Raw genomic sequence first — 21,701 nt, 5'->3', positions numbered from 1 at the left:
TTGAGAATTGAAGAGTGTAATTATCCATGTCAATTACACTCAAGTACTTACTGACCAATAAAACACGCCAGACAATATAATTACACTCAATTATACCAAATCCAATTACCTGAATGACTTGCCATTAGCATTTCTTTTAGGCATATGAGTTCACTGAATATTTAACCATTATATTCTATGAGAAATTATTCCTCAATCTTACATTTTTTTCATTTAAATGAGTGTTGGATTGATCTTGATGCTGATTGTTATTATGCACAATTTATTCTTATTTTTTATTTATAATAGACATAAAAATCATGTGCAACGTACATAAACTATCATGTTTAACAATTTTAATTAATATAGAACTTTATGATGTCATTTATTCATTTTGATCGTATGCCTATTAGACTAAAACACAATGTATCACAATTTTTTAACATAAAATCACCATTGTTGCCTCACAAAGCAACCCTCTTTGTCTCTCTTTTCAAGTTTTACATATTATTGAAATAATTTATAACTATACTTGTTTATGTCCTTAATTGTTTTTTCCTATTGTAATTCATTATTAGGTGAAATCTAACTTATTTATTGGTTTATGTACAAATAAAGAAAATTAAATAGAGGTTGTAACAAACACTAAAATGGTTGTAGTGATTTTCTCAACTAAACAATAGAGAGAACAAACTAACAAGCTTTGATTCATACGAAAACGAGCAATTACAGTATGAAGAACTCGAACAATAACAGTAACTATAAAGAAGAAGGGATGAGGGAACTAAGAGAGAATTGGGGATGAGAAGCACAGTCCTTGCCTAAGCATAATCATAATTTGTATAAACCTATTTTGCTCTCACTAGTCTTTATTTATCAACCCGGATCCCACACATAGCCACTTAATTCGGTGTTGGGCCGCTTTGCCAATACTAGTCTAGGCCCATTCATAACAAACTAACAAGCTTTGATTCATACGAAAACGAGCAATTATAGTATGATGAACTCGAACAATAACAGTAACTATAAAGAAGAAGGGATGAGGGAACTAAGAGAGAATTGGGGATGAGAACCAGAGTCTTTGCCTAAGCATAATCATAATTTGCATAAACCTATTTTTCTCTCACTAGTCTTTATTTATCAACCCGGATCCCACACATAGCCACTTAATTTGGTGTTGGGCCTCTTTGCCAATACTGGTCTAGGCCCATTCATAACAATACTCCCAACTCCAATAAGAACCTTGTCCTCAAGGTTCGAGTAGGCATGAGCATCCCTTCATATAGTCAGATTGGTAAGCAACAACAAAGCAACTTCATTGGCAACCGGGAGTACTATAGACATGGTGGTCTCATTATTCCTTAGCTGCTGATAAACATGGAAAAAATGTATACTAATGTGAGATTTTTCCAAAAGAGCAATGCACCTAGTGATATCATCCAAACTTGTCGAAGCACTATTGGCAGCCACATAAGGGAACTTTGTCATATTTTGTAGCACAGATGCCAAATAGAAGCTGCAATGTCCTTGATCTCATTCCGTTCTTCCTTATCATTAGTCTTTTTTTTATCAAATGAAATATTTTCATGATTGACCAAAATGTAGGTAGTACTGCCAGATAATGGGATGCTGAGAATTTCACCAAGGCTACTGATAGGATCAAAAAGAGATCCAAAAGCACTCGATCGAAACATCATAAAAATAGTACTTCGTACCATGCTCTTGTCAATGCTACAATTGTTCACCTCGAAGTACTGAGCAATAGTTGTCAAAGCTCTCCTTCCGCCAAATCTCTCCACTAGAACCGATAACACCAAATTACAACCATGATCTTTCTGATTCACAAGAAAACTCTTCCGTATTATCAAATTGAGTTCAGTTATAACTTACCTTGCAACCACACATTTGTTCAAAAGGATAACAAAAACTAATGCATTACCTAAGCCATGATGTAATTTATGACTCGCAGCCGACTCTACTATCTCTATGACCCCATAAAGTGTGTAACAAGCAGAGTACACAACTTTCACCTTGTATAATCTCCTTGACACTTTACCTCCCACACCTGTACCATGCCAATGAGAGCAGTGATACAGTGAAGATGCAACACTGATGTTTGCTGGAAGTTGACAACCAAAATATCATGTTGTACCATATAATATTCAGCGAAGACCAGTGAATATGCAATTAAAGGACATGTTAATGAATTGCATTTATCGACAATAGAGAACACCTTGAACCAGTTGGACTTTACACATTCTAGTTGTCCGGGATCCCACACTCTACTCATAGAATTTGAATATACAATTAAGAAAAACATGTCATTACATCCCAACAATAGTAGTTCCTCCACGTTCTCTTTATATAACCGGTTAGAGCCATCAATTCAAAATCTATTCCTGGATCCCATACACAAAGATCCACTGCACTTATGGGAACGGTTACAATAAGCATAATGAAATTGGCAGTAGGAATAAATGGAAATTGACTCAAAATATACTGATCATTGAATTGTTGGAAAACATATATGTACAGCGAAAGCATATCAGTATTTCTTACTGCTTACATGAATAATAGATAATCAATACCGTTTATGCTAGAACACATAATCATGCTAGAACACATAAACTTGTTGAATTTAATTCGATAAATACCTCTTGAAGCGTGAGAAGATACCTTCAAGCGAATCCCCAAGTTAGACGGACCTTCAAGCGAATCCACAAGATAGACAACAACTATGGTCTTCTACAGTGATCCCAAGTTCACATCTGAACTCTCTCAATACTTGGGTGGGCAAGTATCGAATAGAAAACTAATCAATCTAGGGCTAGAAGAATCCCTAATTATAGAGATTTCTTCACAATCCAAAGAGGAGAACCAAACACACGTTATTTTTCTTCAACCGAAAAATACACGCTAGTTTTCTTTTTATAAGAAAACTAACGCCTCTCCCCTTTTCCCTTTAGAATTAGGATTCTGAGTTCTAGTTAAATATGGGAACTGGAGGGACCACAAAATTAATTACTGAGGCTTCCTATTATGGAAATAATTCCAAATAATTAATTTGAATTATTCTTACCATAATAAATTACAAATCATTCCACTAGAAATTCGTAATTGCACTCCTCTATTTATATTTCGTAATTCCCCATTAAACACTTATGTAATTCCCCATGTTAAGATTTCAGATACTAATCAATAAATTAAATTACTGACGAATTTAACTTAATGATTAATTTCCTTTAGAGCACTACTTAACTTATTTCATGTGTCGGATTCATAAATCCACTTGCAAGGTTTGACACGATGAAAACTTATAAGTTTCTCAAAAAGGCATATCAATCAATCTCTATAACGAGACATGGATTTCATCAACTAACTTATTATTTCACCAATATATATTATTATCATCCAACTTACCAGGCATTTTGACCCATCTCAGAATCTCACCTTTTAATAAATCAAAACGATAATTAATATATGCAGATCATAATAGTTATATCAGGATTAAGAATATAAGTACATTTAATAGTTTAGAGAATATGTTTTGTCAGTCAGTCTAAAACAACTATTTCTACTCGGTCCCGTTCAATACATACAAAATGCACTAGCACAAGAAGTTGGAACTATACCGTTCCCATAATCAAGATAAATTACCTATAATCTTGTGCTACAATCGTACCGATGGCATGTCCAATTTCCATCCTAGATTGTGAACAAAAAACTTTATACTTATAAGAACCGATGATTTAATCCTCTGTGTATAAGCTAAAACTCTACACATTAAATCATTTACTATATAAGTAAATAGACACCATAAACGAATATATGATCTATTAAAATTGAGCAAATATTTATTCTATAATAAATATTATTTCTTAACACATGGTTAATAGTATATATCCCAACAATTGAATCCCCTAATAGATTTTCCATTTTCAGCGGCAATAAATAATCCAACAAAATGCAACACACTAGTTGATATGGCACTCACGTTTTCCAAAAAATATTCATCAAGAAATAAATCTGCCTACCCACCGTAAATGTCCCTAAATCAGTTTTCCATTTAGGAGGGTCACTACCAAGAGAGTTAATAACTACATACCTCGTTACCATATCTTGTTCGAGATGTTCATTCGACATCATATCTTCTCGACCAACAAGAGGAATTAAGAGTGATACCCAAGTCGCAATTGGATATACTATTTCAGTAATTCGAATATGCATATTAGACAACACAGGTGCTTGCTTAGTAAAAGGAGCTAGAGTACCAGATGCATCTCTTTGAGGAGATTTGTCAAACAAAGCAGCATCATCTAGTGATTTTTTCTCCTCCACACTATTCGATTCTTTCGTATAAGTTAACACTGAAGTAGGGAACTTGGTTTGCATACTAATATCTTTGCAGAATCTATAGTTAAGTTCAAAATGCTAGAGCTCACTGTTGTATGTGAATTTTCATCGAACACCTGACCTTCGGTAATGGAAGAAGATTACCGTACCAAATCTGATTCTACTGATTTTGCATTCCAATTTGAGGAGTTCCCAGGCATTCAAGAGTTGCGATCTCAGCATCACTTCTTGTAAGCAATGCCAAGGAATCCACATTGGTATACTTCTCAGGCAATTTCTCGAGCATATGGTCTGCTTCTGTGTTTCCACTTGTGAAGGCATCTTTCAAGTCAGATGAGTATGTGACAGGGCTTAAATCTACAACTGCAGAGGGAGAGTTCGTCGGAGGAACAAATGTAGTATAGCGAATATAGTCAATATAGGCTCGAAAAGTATCTGCCATACTCACCGAAGTTGTGCGTTGTGGAAATCGCATTAGCAATTTTTCCTTAAAATACTTCCAATCGAAGAATTGCTTGTTACGATGTAACCACATAAACCAAGTAAGAGCTTCACCATCAAGGTAGAAATAAGGAAGAGGTAGCCAGTCCTTCTGGGAGAAGCCAAGGCAAGTGAAATACTGCTCGGCCCGAAGAATCCAACCCTCTAGATCGTTGCCACCACTGAATCAATCCAATACCACCATTGCCATTTGGAGTAAGAACAATGAAAGCGCCAATGTAACAAACACTAAAATGGTTGTAGTGATTTTCTCAACTCAACAACCAAATAATAGAGAGAACAAACTAACAAGCTTTGATTCATACGAAAACAAGCAATTACAATATGAAGAACTCGAACAATAACAGTAACTATAAAGAAGAAGGGATGAGGGAACTAAGAGAGAATTGGGGATGAGAAGCACGGTCTTTGCCTTAGCATAATCATAATCTGCATAAACCTATTTTGCTCTCACTAGTCTTTATTTATCAACTCGGATACTACACATAGCCACTTAATTTGGTGTTGGACCACTTTGCCAATACTGGTCTAGGCACAATCATAACAGAGGTCTACCTTCTTTCCTTTTTAGCCTGTTTAAAAAAGAATATCTCATTTCTTTTTTTTGGCACTATTTTAATTTCAGTTTTTCACGTAACATATTTAAGTCCACATATTAAATAATATTTTGATATATTTGACATAACTTTAATTTATTATGGTAAAATTGAAATTTTTTCTTTATTTTCTTAAACTTCGTATAAATCAAACTTTATCATTCTTGTCTAAACGAAGAGAGTACTACTAATACATTTCCCAAAATATGAAATTTAATGGATTCAAAAGGCAATATAATAATATTATTTCTGTTATTAATTGTTAGCTGTATGTCAAACAAAAGGAGTAAAAGCATACTAATCTCAAGTCTCAACTAACACTATATGCAAAGACTAATCTCAGCTATATATATGCAAAGAATGAATTGAATTTTGGCAGAATCTGTTGTTCTTCCTCTTACCCTGCGCGCCAAACATCCCAAAAGCCTTTGAAAATATATGCGCCAACAATAAATTTTGGATAAAAGAAGAAAAAAGGGACAATCTTGAAAGCAATCTAAGCTAAAATCTCTCCTATTTACTCTCCCCATTTTCTCTCTATGTCCATTTTCAGGCAGTAGCAGTGGATGTGTTATTGGGTCCAAATTTGAGTTTGGGAAAAATGGTTTTACATTTACAAGAACAAAACATAGAGCCCCAAAATCCAATCTTGAATTTTGATGCCCTTCTATGTGAGGAAGATCGATTAGATGAGGGAGATTTGGGAGGAGGGTACCACTCAGATGAAAGAAATCAGAATGGGGTCATCGAGAATGTGAAAAAGATTTCACCTTTAATAGAATGTGACTTGTTTTGGGAAGATGGTGAGGTTGAAACTCTGTTATCAAAGGAAAAAGTGAATCTTTTTTATTGTACTAGTTTAGTTTCAGATGGGGTTTTGTTGGGGGTAAGAAAAAAGTCCTTGGAATGGATGTTGACTGTCATTGACCACTATGGTTTCAATGCTTTGACTGCTGTGTTAGCTGTCAACTATTTTGATAGATTTATATCTGGAGTTCTTTTTCAGAAGGTTAAGCCATGGATGAGTCAGCTTGTGGCTGTTGCTTGTCTTTCCATTGCTGCTAAAGTAGAGGAGATTCAAGTGCCCCTTTTGTTAGACCTTCAAGTATGTAGCTATGTTTTGTTGATTAAGATAGAGTAAATGATAAAAAGCATATCTAAAGTATCCTGATTTGATCTTCATACCTGAACTATAGGCTTGTGAGGTTCCATAGATTATCACCAACTACTGATTAAAACGCATATCAATTGTCCTCTCTTTTTCTACCTGAATATAGGTAAAGGGAATGTTGAAGAGTGTTTTGATAAATAGTTGGTGATAGTTCAGGTAGGAAACTTGCACATTAGGCATGTTTTGACCCTTCACTTATTAAGATATTGTAGTCTTGGTATTTGTATAAATGTCTTAACGGTTATGTCTGTTTGTCATTTCTCGAGTATTGAACACTGGATTGAAATGAAGTAGAATGGGCATTGAGAATTGATATAATTGATCATACATAGCTTAGGATTCAGATATGATAATAATAGTTAAAGTTGTTATGGTTGTATTAATGATGGATGTATTTTGTTGATTAGGTATCAAATCCAAAGTATGTGTTTGAGGCAAAGACAATTCAGAAAATAGAACTTCTGGTGTTGTCCACCCTCAAATGGAAAATGAATCCAGTGACACCACTTTCATTTATAGACCATATCATCAGGAGATTTGGATTGATGACCAACCTATATTCGGAGTTCCAGGGGAAATGTGAAAACATCATTCTTGGTATCATCACTGGTGAGATATCTGAAAAGTTTGTTTGAGACTTTTGGATGCAGGTAGTTTATTGATTATATATTCGATCATGCTGAATGCAGATTCTAGGCTTCTGCATTATCCCCCATCTGTAATTGCAACTGTAACATTGCTTTATGTGATCAATGAGATTGAGCCTTGCAATGCAGTCGATTACCTTAATCAAGTTATGGCTATTCTTAAAGTTAGAAAGGTTTGCACTCTTTCACCTTGAGTTTTATTTTCTGTAATCGACTTCTTTGGGCTTCTTAGTAATACCTTATAGTATTTGATTAGCAATATCACTATGCCTATTTGGTTTTGTGTGTCACTGAAGTTCTTGATCTTCAAACAGGACAGCATTGATGAATGTCATGATCTCATTCTAGAGCTAATGGGCATTTCTGGATCCAAAATCTACCAAACCCACAAGCGCAAATGCCAATCTATTCCAGGCACTCCCGATGGCGTTATTGATGGATATTTTAGCTGTGAAAGCTCTAATGATTCTTTGGCCGTGGCACCATCAGTTTCATCCTTGCCAGAACCTCAGTATAAGAGAAGTAGAACATAGGATCAACAAATTTTATTTGCTCCACTAAGTTCTGTGTCTGGTTTTAGATCAAAGTTCTTCGCTGAGCTCACATCCTCTAGATTATGTAATTCGCAATGGTGATATATGGACACAGTTTTGGCATGTCCTCTTAAAACACAACGCACAATTATATAATGTTCTATCAGACAATTATATGATGTTGCATTATGTTTTCTGGACATGTGATGAAATCCATGTAATGGTTTAGACAGATTTGAACATGAATTAAACTATGTCTGATTGGGAATTGAAGGAAGAATGAGTAAAATATATATCGGGAGATCTTTTCCTTAACTATTTGAAATTTACTTTTTGAGTATGGTAACTATTGCCGATGAGTATGGATTCAAGATATATACACACACATACAAACACATATATAATATGCATTTTACTTGTTCTTTTCCACCCCTAGTGTGCTTTCTACCATATATTGCATACGCGTATGCCTCAATTCCAAGCAAGTTGCCATAACTGGATAGATGCTTGGAAGTGGGATCATAGATAGAAATGGATGTCTCATGTTTTCTTTGTTTTCTCATAGATAGAAGTGCTTGTGAACTAGTATAATGAACCCGACAAAAGATCTGGACATGTTAGATCTATTGTACGGAACATTACCTTGCATTTATGTGGCTTGAACCTATCATGTCCCTTCTTGAATTCCTGTACATAACAAAAACTCAGTGCATCGTACTTCCCTTCTAATTTTCTGCTTGGAAAGAACAAAATTATCTGCTTATCAAGAAGTTCTTTGTCAAGATGATAGTTCCATATTGTGCTAATTTTTGTTTTAGCTGCATAATAGTTATTCATGATTAGTATATACATTTATTCAAAATCTCAGACATCTTTGAATGTACTCTATAAGTCTCCACAACTCTCTACAATCCCTCTACTACTTTGCTGTATTATAAAAATAAGTAAAAGTATCACTATTTATAATAATGAAAAATCTATTAATCTAGCTAGGAATTAGAAAATATATTCCAATAGCAACAATAATATATCCGGTGAAATTTTACAAGTGAAGTAGGGGAAGGATAGAGTTTATGGAGACCATATCCCTACCTCGTGGAGGTAAAGGTTGTTTCCAGAGGACCCTTGGTTCGAGTACAACATATCAAAGTAGGTATTAAAAAGAAAAAACGATAGTGAAGAAAACAAAGCAATTAATAAGAAAACAGTAACAACCACAAATCATGTGATAACTTAAACACAATAAACAACATATATATGACTATGTAATTAAAAGCGAGACACTAATAGAATACGACTAAACCCTTCGAAAATCAAGACAACACTCTATACTAGAGGCCACCACCGGCTTGTTCCAGATACTATTCTGATTTAAAATCTTATTTAGACATGAATAAAACAAATATTCAAATCATTAACAAATTTAATTTACTTTGAATTAGTCTTCCAACATTCTCCCATAATGCAAAGATGTATATGATTGTCCTTTGTTGTTGTTGCTGTATTGGAGCATTTTTTTTCAATCTTTCAATTTTTTTAATTTGTGCTGGAGCAGTTCTCTCCAATTTTCTAATGTTGATGTACTTCTCATCAACTTGACGCTAAGGAGGTACATAAATCAGATTGGTTCAGACTTTTTAATTATCAAATTAAATCAATTTTATCGGATATTTAAATCTATAATCAATTTCAATTAATAAAAATCAGATTTTTCAATCTCATCTTTTTAAATTACCTCAGAGTTTTTTCCTAATAAAATCTTCATAGGACAAAAAATACGACTCGTGCTCTAAATACCTTTAATTCTAGCATGATACAACTATATTATAAGATAAGTACTATTACATGACTAAACGCTACATAAAAAATATAAAATTATTATACATTTCACTGTCCAAATTAACTAATATAAAACTTTTACACATTTTTATGGTTTAAATCAATGTAAAATTTTGAAGTAGATATCCAACACTATAGTCTTTCGAAGCGTTAAATTAGTTTTTTATTATTAGCATTAATATTGATTTTGTTATGGTTTGAACTTTATTTGTGTCATTTACATTTATAAGCTACAAAACTTATTACACCATTAGAAAAGCTGAGTTCAAATTTGAAATAATACCTTAAAAGACAAAAACGATGAAAAAGCTTAAGAAATATTTTATAAGTTATATTACAATAAATATTTTTATGTGTAATATATTTATAAAACTTGTATACATGTATATCAGGTTGGTTTGATTTGGGTTTGAATTTTTCTTAGTTTAAATCAAACAAAATTAATTGTGATTGGTTTTTATCAATACCAAATCATAGTCATTTTTTCTCTTTCGATTTTACTCGAATTATTGATTTTGTTTGTACATCTCTAGTTGAAATATTTTTCTCTAAACTACTTTTCTCCAACTTTTAATTTTGTTGAAGCTCATCTTCAACTCGTATTGATACACTTTGTCAACAACACCTATTTTTGTTAAAATACTTGTCTTCAACGAGTGTTGATGCACTTGTGGCTAACACCTCTTGATTGTCGATTCACTTGTAATCACCTTCCATTATTTTTGCTAACTTCTTTCTAATTTCTAGAGAATAATTTCTTCACGAAATACCCTTTATTCTTGTATTTCTTTAAATCTTCAATAGTTTTGTCAATCATTCTCGGTCTAATTGTTTTTTTCATATAACCATATGCCATAAAAATCTCCTAAGTGTTTAAATGTGCTCTACAGTTCTCCACAACTCTCTACAATTTCTTTATCTCTTTGCTAAATGAAAAGAGAAAAAAAAACCAATAAGAGTAATGGTGAGGTGATAAATACTCTTTCATATCAAAAAATGCCTAGGAACCCATGAAAAGAAGTGAAGCCCCGGCCCTATTTAGAATAGTACAAAAGGAAGAAGGTCAATTTACCTCTGTAATTAAAATAGTTTAAATATGTACATTGCTATATTCTTTATTTAATTAAATATAACTCTCACATTATACTTCAATCTAAATATATCCCTTTCCATTATTCTTTGACACAAATTTGTCTTTAGTTTTGACGGAGGACCAAAATCAATCCTAACGGAACCATATGAACACCCCTAACAAGAAGTTTATTTAATAATTATATTTGACACTTCTTTCCTAACATAAAACCTAATTTGGCTAGAAAATAGAAAAATTCATTTATATATTAACTATATAAATTATGTTTAAATATAAATTGAATAAATACCCAAATTCAAAACAAATTAAAATTTCCAAACTCCAATTTTAAATTATTCTCCCAACCCATATTGTGACAAACTCAGAGAGGACCACAAGAGTAGTAGAATGGGTAGTATTGCTTCATCTTTATTGGGAATATAGACTATTGTTTTGAGGTATTAAAAATGAAGAAGGCTTTTTAATAAATTATGTCCATAATATTTTTATGCTAGTGGAATTCATCAGTGACGGATTTAAATTTTTCATTCAGAAGGTTCAAAATATAAATTAAAAAAAATACAAAAAATCAAAAAAATTCTACATCTATTATATTCTATACATTCTTAAATTATAGGTAATATTTGATGAAAGTACCCATGTAGCTCCGCCCCTGGGAGCTGAATAAATTGGTGCAGTGTGAATCTTAATGCGTCAAAAAAATATTTTATATAATTTTTAATTTCTACTAAAACAAGTTTTTTTTTTTTTTTGCCTCCATCTCGAGGTACGATCACAGCAGTAGAATATACAACTCCCTGAAGAAGCACGACCAGTCAAATAGACATGAGTCATGACCAATAAAATAAAAAGGACCAGTCAAGTAGTGGAATATATAAATATAAATATATGAATCTAAGATGCTTACTTGCAAAGACAAAAACAAATGGGGTTCTGATTATAAATTAAGTCATAAAGTTTGGTCCTAAAAAGTCCAACTAAAATATTTGCATAAATAGAAAACATATTCTCGATGACCGGCAAAAGCAAAATCATATGAAAGTGTCAATAGATTTAACAAGATCCAATCAGCCCAAGAAAAAGTGATGAACTATCAAGTGTTGTTGGACAGATTTGAAGAAGAAGACAAAAGGAAAATATTTCAGGTTACTTTAGACGGGAAACCTATTTTTTTAATTCATACATTTGTAAAAGGAAGGTTGAGGTTGATAACACAACTTTCTTCTTGGCTTTTATATTTTTGCATTATTTAAGTATCCTCATGTGTAATATCATCATAGAGTATGTTACTAACTCAATGATGGTCGTAGAATACCTAGTTCTCTCTAGTTCTTATTTTCTTCATGCTTGTTAATTAGTAGAGGTTCATAACCTTATTAGGAATGGAAAGGTAAGGCCTAGCCCCCTTGCTTTTACTTATCCCTATTGAGGATTTTTATATTTTTTATATTAATAAAACACCACTAGACACGCTGTCTAGCGGTATATTTTTAAAAAATATATATATATTCTCGATGACTTATCCAATTTCTTTTTGAAAGCATATACTACCTAGTATAAAATACGAATAAACCAAGGACATTCAATATTTATTATATATATGTTGACCATAATTTTAATCTTACTGCAAATAGAAGAAGTGATATAGGATCACCTTATTCAAGTCCCTTAGCAACATCAAGTTGGCTTACTGCTATCACTATTGAACAATATGATGTAATTATGGGTGACAATTGGGCGGGTTGGATTAAATTTGGGTGGGTCAAAATGGGTCAAGACAATAAAGGGATCAAGACCCAACCCAACTCAAATTTGTTTTGATCAAAATGGGTTAGGTAACGGGTTATTAACGGGTCGTAACCCAATCCGCCCAATATTTACTAAGTTTTAATAGCTTTATTTGTTATTCTTTAAGCTTTTAGTACCTAATAAAATTATTTTTTCATTATTATGACTAAATACATAACATATAAAATCAAAAAAAAAAAATTAATAATATTTTTACAAGATTTCTCGAAATTCAATTTGGGTTACATATCAACCCAATTTTTAATGGGTTGAAATAGATTGGGTTGAGATGAGTTGAGCTAACAAATGGGTGAGTCAATAACCAACCCAAACCTAAATGGGTTGGGTCGAATTGGACGAATTGGGCCTAATTTTGCCACCCTAGATGTAATTGAGCTGCATTATCCAATTAATAAACCTTGTAGGAAAATTAAGGTCATTCAACAAAGTCATAATATCCTTTTGTAGATGAATCTTAACCATACATCTGGCTGATTTGTGTTTCTTGGTGTCTGATTTCACCAACACTTCTTAAACAACATGCAAACTCTAAGGCTAGATGATAAAAAAATAGAGAAACAAATAAATGATGAAAATGGGAAAACAAGGAATCGATATTATCCATGATGGTTGAACCAAGTTTTATATTGAATTTTAAATTAATAATACGTACATATTCAATAGATTTTAAAACAAATACTCCCTATGTCCCAATCTATGTGACACTTTTCATTTTTCAAGAGTCAAAGATAAACTTATTTGAATCTCGAAATTCAAAAAGTGCCACATAAAATGGGACGGAGGGAGTACAAGATTTGAATAAAAACTACCAGATTTCGGAGAAATTCGGAGCTGATACTCTAGGTCCCCCTATGCAAGGAATGAACTTGCTTTTTAAATCATTCGAAAAAATGATTGAGTTTCCAGTACTCTATTGGCTATATTAAGTTATTACTGGTGAATAGGAAGAAATACAAATATATTGGGCTGTAAAAGTAAAAAAAAAAATAGAGAAAAATTTGTTGTTTTCGCTCTGTGTTGCTCAAATTGAGTACTCAGCCTTGCAAAACACACAACTAATCAGAGCTAATTTTGTAGGTTTCAGTATATAATCGTATATATAATGTATAATTACGTATCAGAGATGTATATACATTTATTAACATTGTCTGTACCGTATTTTATACATTGCATCAGTCCATCTTTCTCAATGAGGTGATTTGTTTTTCAATCTCCATCAATTCCAATCTAATCTTAACGTTTTGAGTCTTTTAATTTTAATATATTCACCCAAAACAATTTATATTTACGGCAAATTAAAATTTTAAAATCTGAGCTAAGCACTGAATAGACAAAGAACTATTTACTTGACTAATACAATAAAACAAAACAACACTTGCAATATTTTCGACAGGATATTTTTAGTTAAATCACTGAAAAATCGCATGTGAGCTGACATTTCAAATGCTAATACCTTCTGGAAATGGAAATATGAACATATTATCCTTGTCTTTGAATTTTAAAGGTTTTCTCTGTTAGAATCTTTTAAAAATTAAGTTTTCTTCTCCGTTATAAGTATTTTTACTTAATTGTAGAAATATTTCGACATTTCAAAAGTAGTTTTTTTTCAGAAGAAGTAAAAATCACGACACACACAAAATATCAGGCCTCGGATTGGGAATCGAGGTCAGGTCTTACAAAGGAGGAGCTAAGATTAAGAGTTTAGGATTCTAAATTTCCTTTTAAAAAAAAGAGAGAGGGGGATTCGAACCCACAACTCTAGCGTGAAGAGCATTTTCACGATCCCTTCCTTACCACTGAACCATCAATCAATTTTGTTAGGGGTTCACAAAGTAATAGACATATATATATATATATATATATATATTTATTTAATTTTCTAATACAAATACAGGGCCCCCACCTAGCTCCGCCTCAGGGTCTTAGGTCCAGTCTTTGGGTCAGTTCTCGGATCGATCGTTGAGGTCGTATTCTGATTTAGGTGTTGGGGTCAGATCCTAATTCGAATGTACGATCTTGAATCAATAGCCACGGTCAGTCTCGAGTCAAGTGTTGGGGTCAATTTTTGGATCGATCATTGGGGTTGTATCTTGATTTAAGTGTCGAAGTGCGGTCCTAAATCGGTTATGTAACACTCCAAAAATTTCTAAGCTAAGACCCGAATCATTCAATAACACCTCGCAACACTACACTTAGAATTTGAATTGTTCAGACAACACCACGAACTTTGAGAAAGGCTAAAGAGGGTTAACAGGCAAGTCCATGAGCCCAAAATGAACCATAGACCCTTCACGGAACAATAAACGGTCTGTTTAGGGTCCACGACCAGTTTAGGGCAAGGTGACCAACCGTCTAGGGTTGCGAATGTGGGAGTCACCTGGACGGTACCCTAGACGGCCCGTGGTGGCTTGTACGATCCGTTTAGGGGTCCGTACAAGTCACCCATGCATCATGTTTTATTATTTGGGTCAACTTTAAACAATCATATCTCTCAGCACATAATAAATTACGTGGCCCATAACTTGTCAAATTAAAGATCTTTGAGTCATCTTTCCAATCCTACCAATTTTACCTCATTTAGAGTTTGGAGTAAAAAGTTATGCTCATTTTGGTTTTAAATTGAGTTTTGAAAAAGTAAAGAGGATCGAGTTTGGGAAAATTAGGCAAGAGTATAAGGGAAACTAAGTATTTCCCAAATGTTTCATTTTTACATGAAGAAAGAAAATATTTATTTTTTTTAAGAAAAGTTAAAAGAGATTTTAGAAAGATTGAGTACGTAGCAGTTACTTCTTAACCCAAAATATTTGTTTACATTGAGCAAAGAAAAACCTTGTTTTCTAAATGAACATTAGAAAACATTTTTTGTATTAGTTAATTTTTTAAGCTATGTATCTCAGAAACTTCTACCAACATCGCTCCTGTTCGTCACATATCATCTTCCTCCGCCGAAGGACGGACGCTAGTCAACTTTTCGATGTCCACTCATGTGAGTTCGAGAGTCTTCTCCACTATATATATCTGTGTATTGAGGTTTGTAGATTGAATGTCCCCTAATCAGCTCTGTTTTTGATCTATCTCAAAAGCTCAAATTAAAGTTAAGTCTCCTCTGGGACTATTCGCAGGATGAAGAAGCTCAAAGATGGAGCTTCTTGTCTGAAGTCTGAGGTAATGGAAGAAATCTTATGCCTAGCTTTTTTCGTTAGTTATCTAAGATATATAGTTCATCTTTTACAAGCTAAGGTGAAATTGGTTTATTCCTCTTAGGGTTGGAAGCCTAGGTCCTTCTTTCCTAATGGAAAAAATCAAAACAAGATTTCTAGCCTAGAAGAAAGTGACGAAGAAACTGTGAATTCCATAAGTATTTGGTTACTAATAATTAAGCTTTTACTTGGCTACTATTAATCAAGCTACTATTTGAATTAGGCTATATTATGGAGCTGCGATTAATTAGTATTCGCTCTATTTCAAAATAAGTGAATTGTTGAGGTAATGCACATTCATTAAGAAAATAAGTTTAGGACATAAATTGAATACTACTTTCCACTTTTATCCTTTTAGTTATTTTCAAACTATTCTTGAAAATATAACTTAATTCAAAGTAAAAATCATAAATATGAGCAATTAACTCTCTTGAAATTATCAATTAGAAGAGGTAAATGAGAGATAAAAATGGAAAAAACTTCAAACAATTCTTTTGAATTTTGAACAATTCACTAATTGAACTGTGAAAAAAGGCTCAACAATTCTCTTATTTTGAAATGAGAAAATTACGCGGTTAAGCAAACTTGTATTACTTAATTACTCATTATAGCTATAGTTTGCTATAATTATCACTTGCGACTAACATTAACCATTAATTATGTGGGCTGACTTCGAGTTTGTATAATTAAGCACATTTGTATATGTATAATTCGCCACATTTGTATAATTCACAACTAACAATTCTTTGTTTGATTTGTATTTGTATATGATGGTTTGTATTTGCATATGATATTAATTTCCTTTGGTTTTTCAGTTTTGTCATCGTATACATTCAATCATTTTGTGTATAACTTTTTAAAGTTTGTATAAACTTGTAGTTTTCAGATTTTGTATAATATAGTTTATATAATGTAATTTGTATAATATATTTTGTATAATTGTTTAAAGTTCATACTTTTATGTTTGTATCAATTCGTTATTTCAAGTTTATTATATTTGTATGATCTAGACTTTATATTACTCAATTATACAAAAACACACGAATTATACAAACATAACTGCGAATTATACAAATTATTGTCCTCTCTCGCTTGCCTCTCTCCTCCCTCTCCCAATCTCTCTTGCCAGAATATACAAATACATATGTATAATATACAATTATCTAACCGATATTACATACACAATTACCTCTCTCCCACTCTTTTTCCACTCTCTCCTCCCTCTCCTAGTCTCGCTCGCCACTCTCCTCCCTATAACATGTAGCTACGAATCGTAATTATCAAACTATATCTATGAAGCGTAATTATGTTATTTTTAAGTGGATATATGTGAAAATTCCTCTATTACAAAAGTAAAAACTACGGAAAATAGCAAATTACATTATATGTTAAATTAATATAGCTTATTTATTTATTGTGGATATATTTAATTATTAAATAGCAAATACAATCCTACATGCATAATAAAGTTTTTCCACCCCTTTTTACGCTTCATTGTCTCTAGTTCCCACCTTCAAAGCTTCTTTCCCTAAATCACCGTATATTCCTTAATATTCTCCTTACAATCACAGTCTCGCTCCCCCTAAAATTCTTATAATTAACGATTTTCGCTTGATTTTCGGAGCTTATTTGTGATTCAAAGGTATCTTCTAATTCTATTTTTTTTTCTCTTTTTTCATTGAAGATTATAGTTTTATATACGTTTCTACTATCTTTATGGGGTTGAATTTGAAGAGTTTTTTTTCACCATTACAATGGCGGAAATTACTACTCTGAAGAGGGTCACAAGTGGTACACATTATTCTGATAAATGTTTGGAAGAAATACCTTCGTTTGATTTGTGTATCACTCAAGAGCAAGCACAAATTTCAGGCTCTATTGTTGCGATAAAGATTGAGAAGCGATCAAAATTTCGTAATGAACCCATAACTTTGAAACTAAATGATGAACCAGAAAGGGCTAATTCTTTCAAGAGGAAAGAAGCTTCAAACCTGTCATGGATAAAACACAAATTGACAAGAGGAGAAAACTAAAAAATGTTGTTTCTGGTAGAAGTGGAAAACATAGTTAATGAAGAACAGGAAGAAGAAATTGAGGTATGTATATTTTTCAATTTTACATAGTAGAATACTTACATACATATGTAATTGGATTGTATTAGTTTCAATATGTCATATTTGATGGGTTATTCAATACTGATAGTCAGGGGGGGATCTATAGTGTGTCCAGGGGGGTCATCCGACCCCCTCAGAAAAAAAATTACACTATATATATAAGATCAATTTTTTTGTGTACGTGTATATATTTAAAATTGAACCCCCTGAGCATATGTCAAAGGAGTAGCTCAATGGTTTATGGGAGTCAGGATTCCGCCACTGCTGATAGTGGTCAAACAAATATATTAGTTCTTTGCATTCAATGTTATGTTAATCAATTGCTATATTCATATTAATTTACTATAATTTGAACAGGAGGATGGAATTGAACAAACAAATAACATCAAGAGGAAAGAAGATTTAACAAAGATAATCATTCTTGACAAGAGAAGAAAAGTAAAAAATGTTGCTTCTAGTAGCAATGGTAAAAAAGTTATACAAGAAGATCATCATGAAGAAATTGAGGCGTGTATATATACTTTTCAAATGTATATATTGTGGAATACATATAAACTTGTTACTTCTATTGTATTAGATGTTGTTGTCACTTGAGATCTCCTTTATACATCTATACAACAATACTTTATATTGTTTAACCAATTATTTGGTTATTGTATTCAATGTATGGTAGACAATTATTTGTATTCATATTAATGTTTTGTAATTTGAAAAAGAGGAAGTTATTATAGTTTATAATACTTTTCAAATTATTATATTGTGGAATACTTATATAAATTTGATACTTCTATTGTATTGGAGGTTATTGTCATCTGTATTTGAATATTAAAAAGTTCTTAAAATGTGAATAGATAATGTAACTGGTAAGATGTACAATTAGTTTCATTTTTTTTAGAATATTTGAATACTTAGATACTTTTCAAACTTGGATACTTAAATTATATTTTGTGTCACTGCCACTTTTATTTTACTATGGTGTTTGGAATGTTGATTAGCTAATGTTAGATGACAATGATTCCTTATTTGCTTGAATATAGGATTCCTCTATAGATATTAATAAGTCTCTTATGTAAACTCAAAGTCCTTTATTAATTAGGATAGCTCTTTCCTTTTTGTATTCAAACTCTATTATGTACATCATCAGCACACCTATATATATACATATATTATGGTAGCCTTGGTCACGGCAGACAAGACCAAGAGAGCTGACCTCTTCTTTGTACGTTTTAATTTGGTATCAAGAGCCAACTTTTTTTTTCTTTCCGCCACCATGGACAACCCCAACCAGTCCATTGCCGCTGCTGTTCAGCCACATTCATCTTCTTCCACACATCTCTCCATAATTGACTCCAACTCCCAAACAATTGCCCTTCCCGGCCTTCCGATAAAACTTGATCGAGAAAAGTATTACCTTTGGCAATCTACCATATATTCTGCCTTTGAAGCCTTTGATTTGGAGGGTCATCTTGATGGAACTAATGCTCCATCTGCCACTATCTTAACCACTGCTCATGGCACATCTGAATCCACACCAAATCCGGCCTTCACGGCTTGGAAGAAGCGGGACAAAATCCTTCTTCTTTGGCTCAAAACTACCATGAGCCATTCTATCATACCTTACATAATGCACATTCGTACCACTCGTGAAGCTTGGTCATATCTTTCCAACCTCTATCAATCTCAATCCTGAGCCCGAGTCATGCAACTTCGCCACCAACTCCAAACCACCACTAATGGTTCTTCCACCATTATGGACTATGTTGACAAGAAACGAACTATATCCCATAGTCTAGCCCTTGCTGCCCGTCCCATATCAGACGAAGAACTTATGAGTGCTATTTTGTTCGGGTTAGACTCTTCCTATGACCCTTTTCGCTCTGCCATTAACCCTCAGCTTGATAACCTCCCAATTACTCACTTCTTGGTTTACTTCTCCAAGAAGAGGAGAAACTGGCTGAGAAAACCAAATCCCTCCAACTTCAAACCAATGCCATATCTCGTCAATACTCCAACTGCTGCCCAATCACTAGATATCTTAATCAACAAAGTTGCACCACCTCTCAACAATCCTCCAGTCACCCGACCAATACCACCCCCCCCCCCCCCCCGTTCCTCTAATAGATCATCACCTCGCATAATCTGTCAAATATGTGAGAAACCCAACCACCATGCTCGTAATTGCTACAACCGCAACAACATGGATACCTACCCACCTAATCGATCCTCTAACCGTCCACAAGCCAATTTGGTTACTCCCTCGACTAATTCTATGATGTCTTCTTCGGCTATTGTTGATAATTCATGGTTTGCAAACTCAGGTGCCACCAATCATGTTACGTCGAACTTGTCTCAACTATCCATTCACACGGACTATAATGGTGAGGACCAGCTTGTTGTAGGTAATGGCCAAAAACTCTCTACTAATCACATTGGCTCCTCTAAGCTTTCTTGTGCTACTCGACCTCTTCATCTTAATAAAAAATTTCATGTCCCTTCCATCACCAAGAGTTTACTGAGTGTTTCTCAATTTACTAAAGATAATAATGTCTTTATGGAATTTCACCCCTCTTGTTGTTTTGTGAAGGATCCTCAGGGAAAAATACTACTTCGAGGGTCAATTGATAATGGTTTATATCGTTTAGATGGTGGTGGGCTTCCTGTTATCTCATCCTCAGCTCCTCGTGCTTTTGTCTTCTCTCGAGCATCACTCCAAGCGTGGCATGAACGCCTTGGTCATCCTCACGAGCAACTTTTACGTCGTCTAGTCTCTAGTTTTAATCTTCCAGTGTCGTCCACTAAAATGCCTACAGTTTGTGGATCTTGTCAATTAGGAAAAAGTCATAGGCTCCCTTTAGCTTCTTCCTCAAGTTGTAGCTTATTCCCTTTCGATTTGGTGTATTCTGATGTTTGGGGGCCTTCTCCGCATCTTTCTATTAATGGAAATAAGTATTTTGTTCAGTTTCTTGATGATTTCACTAAATTTGTTTGGATATTTTTCTTGTCAACAAAATCTCAAGTTCTTGATGTTTTTAAATACTTTCATAAGATGGTTTACACACAATTTGGCAAAAAGATCAAAACTTTGCAAACTGATTGGGGTAGGGAATATCGTAATGTATCTTCATACGCCCAATCCATTGGCATAACTCATCGTCTCTCTTGTCCTCACATTCACGAACAAAATGGGCTCCAGAAAGACGTAACCGCACCATTGTGGAAAAAAGGACTAACTTTACTTGCTCACGCATGTCTTCCATATCAATACTGGGAGCATGCATTTTCTACCGCCACATACCTGCATAACCGCACCATCACTCCCATATTATCCTTTAAATCACCCTATCAAGCTCTATATCATCGTCCACCGGACTACCAACTTCTTTTAAAATTTGGGTGTCTATGCTACCCTTTTCTACGTCCTTACAATAATCATAAAATTGATTTTCGCTCTCTTTCGTGTGTCTTCTTGGGTTATAGTTCAAAGCATAAAGGTTATCTATGTCATTATCCCCCTACCAATAGGATGTACATTGCTCGTCATGTGACATTCGACAAAGATAAATTTCCCTATCCTCATTACAAAACATTTTCTTCTTGCTCCAGTGACAACTCACCACCCTTCTCCTTAACTTCTCTACAATCAATTTCCAACTCTTTTCCCACAGTTGCTTTCTCACCTTTACTCCATTCATTGGCAGATTCACATTCCTCATCCTCACTACCCACTCAAGCCCTACAAGTACCTCATTCCTCTAACACAACATCTCCACCACAAAATACATGTCCGCCCACCACCTTGTCCTTTACTTCAAGCTCATATCAGAATGCTCCCACATATTTCCGGCCTGCTACTTCTTCCAATCATC

General features: G+C 33.5%; 1 protein-coding gene and 1 pseudogene across 1 annotated transcript in view; both read left to right on the top strand.

The window, feature by feature from the left end:
• The window catches only part of LOC125840269 (uncharacterized protein At2g23090-like), a 376,400-nt gene that overhangs the window by 206,916 nt on the left and 147,783 nt on the right, over positions 1-21,701 (top strand). The gene's annotated exons all lie outside the window — the stretch shown is intronic.
• LOC125840105 (cyclin-D3-3-like) lies at positions 6,031-7,882 on the top strand (annotated as a pseudogene).

The sequence above is a fragment of the Solanum verrucosum genome, unplaced genomic scaffold (assembly GCF_900185275.1).
Source record: "Solanum verrucosum unplaced genomic scaffold, falcon-dt-bn FXZP01000180.1, whole genome shotgun sequence".
Classification (NCBI taxonomy): Eukaryota; Viridiplantae; Streptophyta; class Magnoliopsida; order Solanales; family Solanaceae; genus Solanum; species Solanum verrucosum.
Note: the sequence above shows the minus strand (reverse complement) of the source record. Positions and strands in the feature narration are given on the sequence as shown.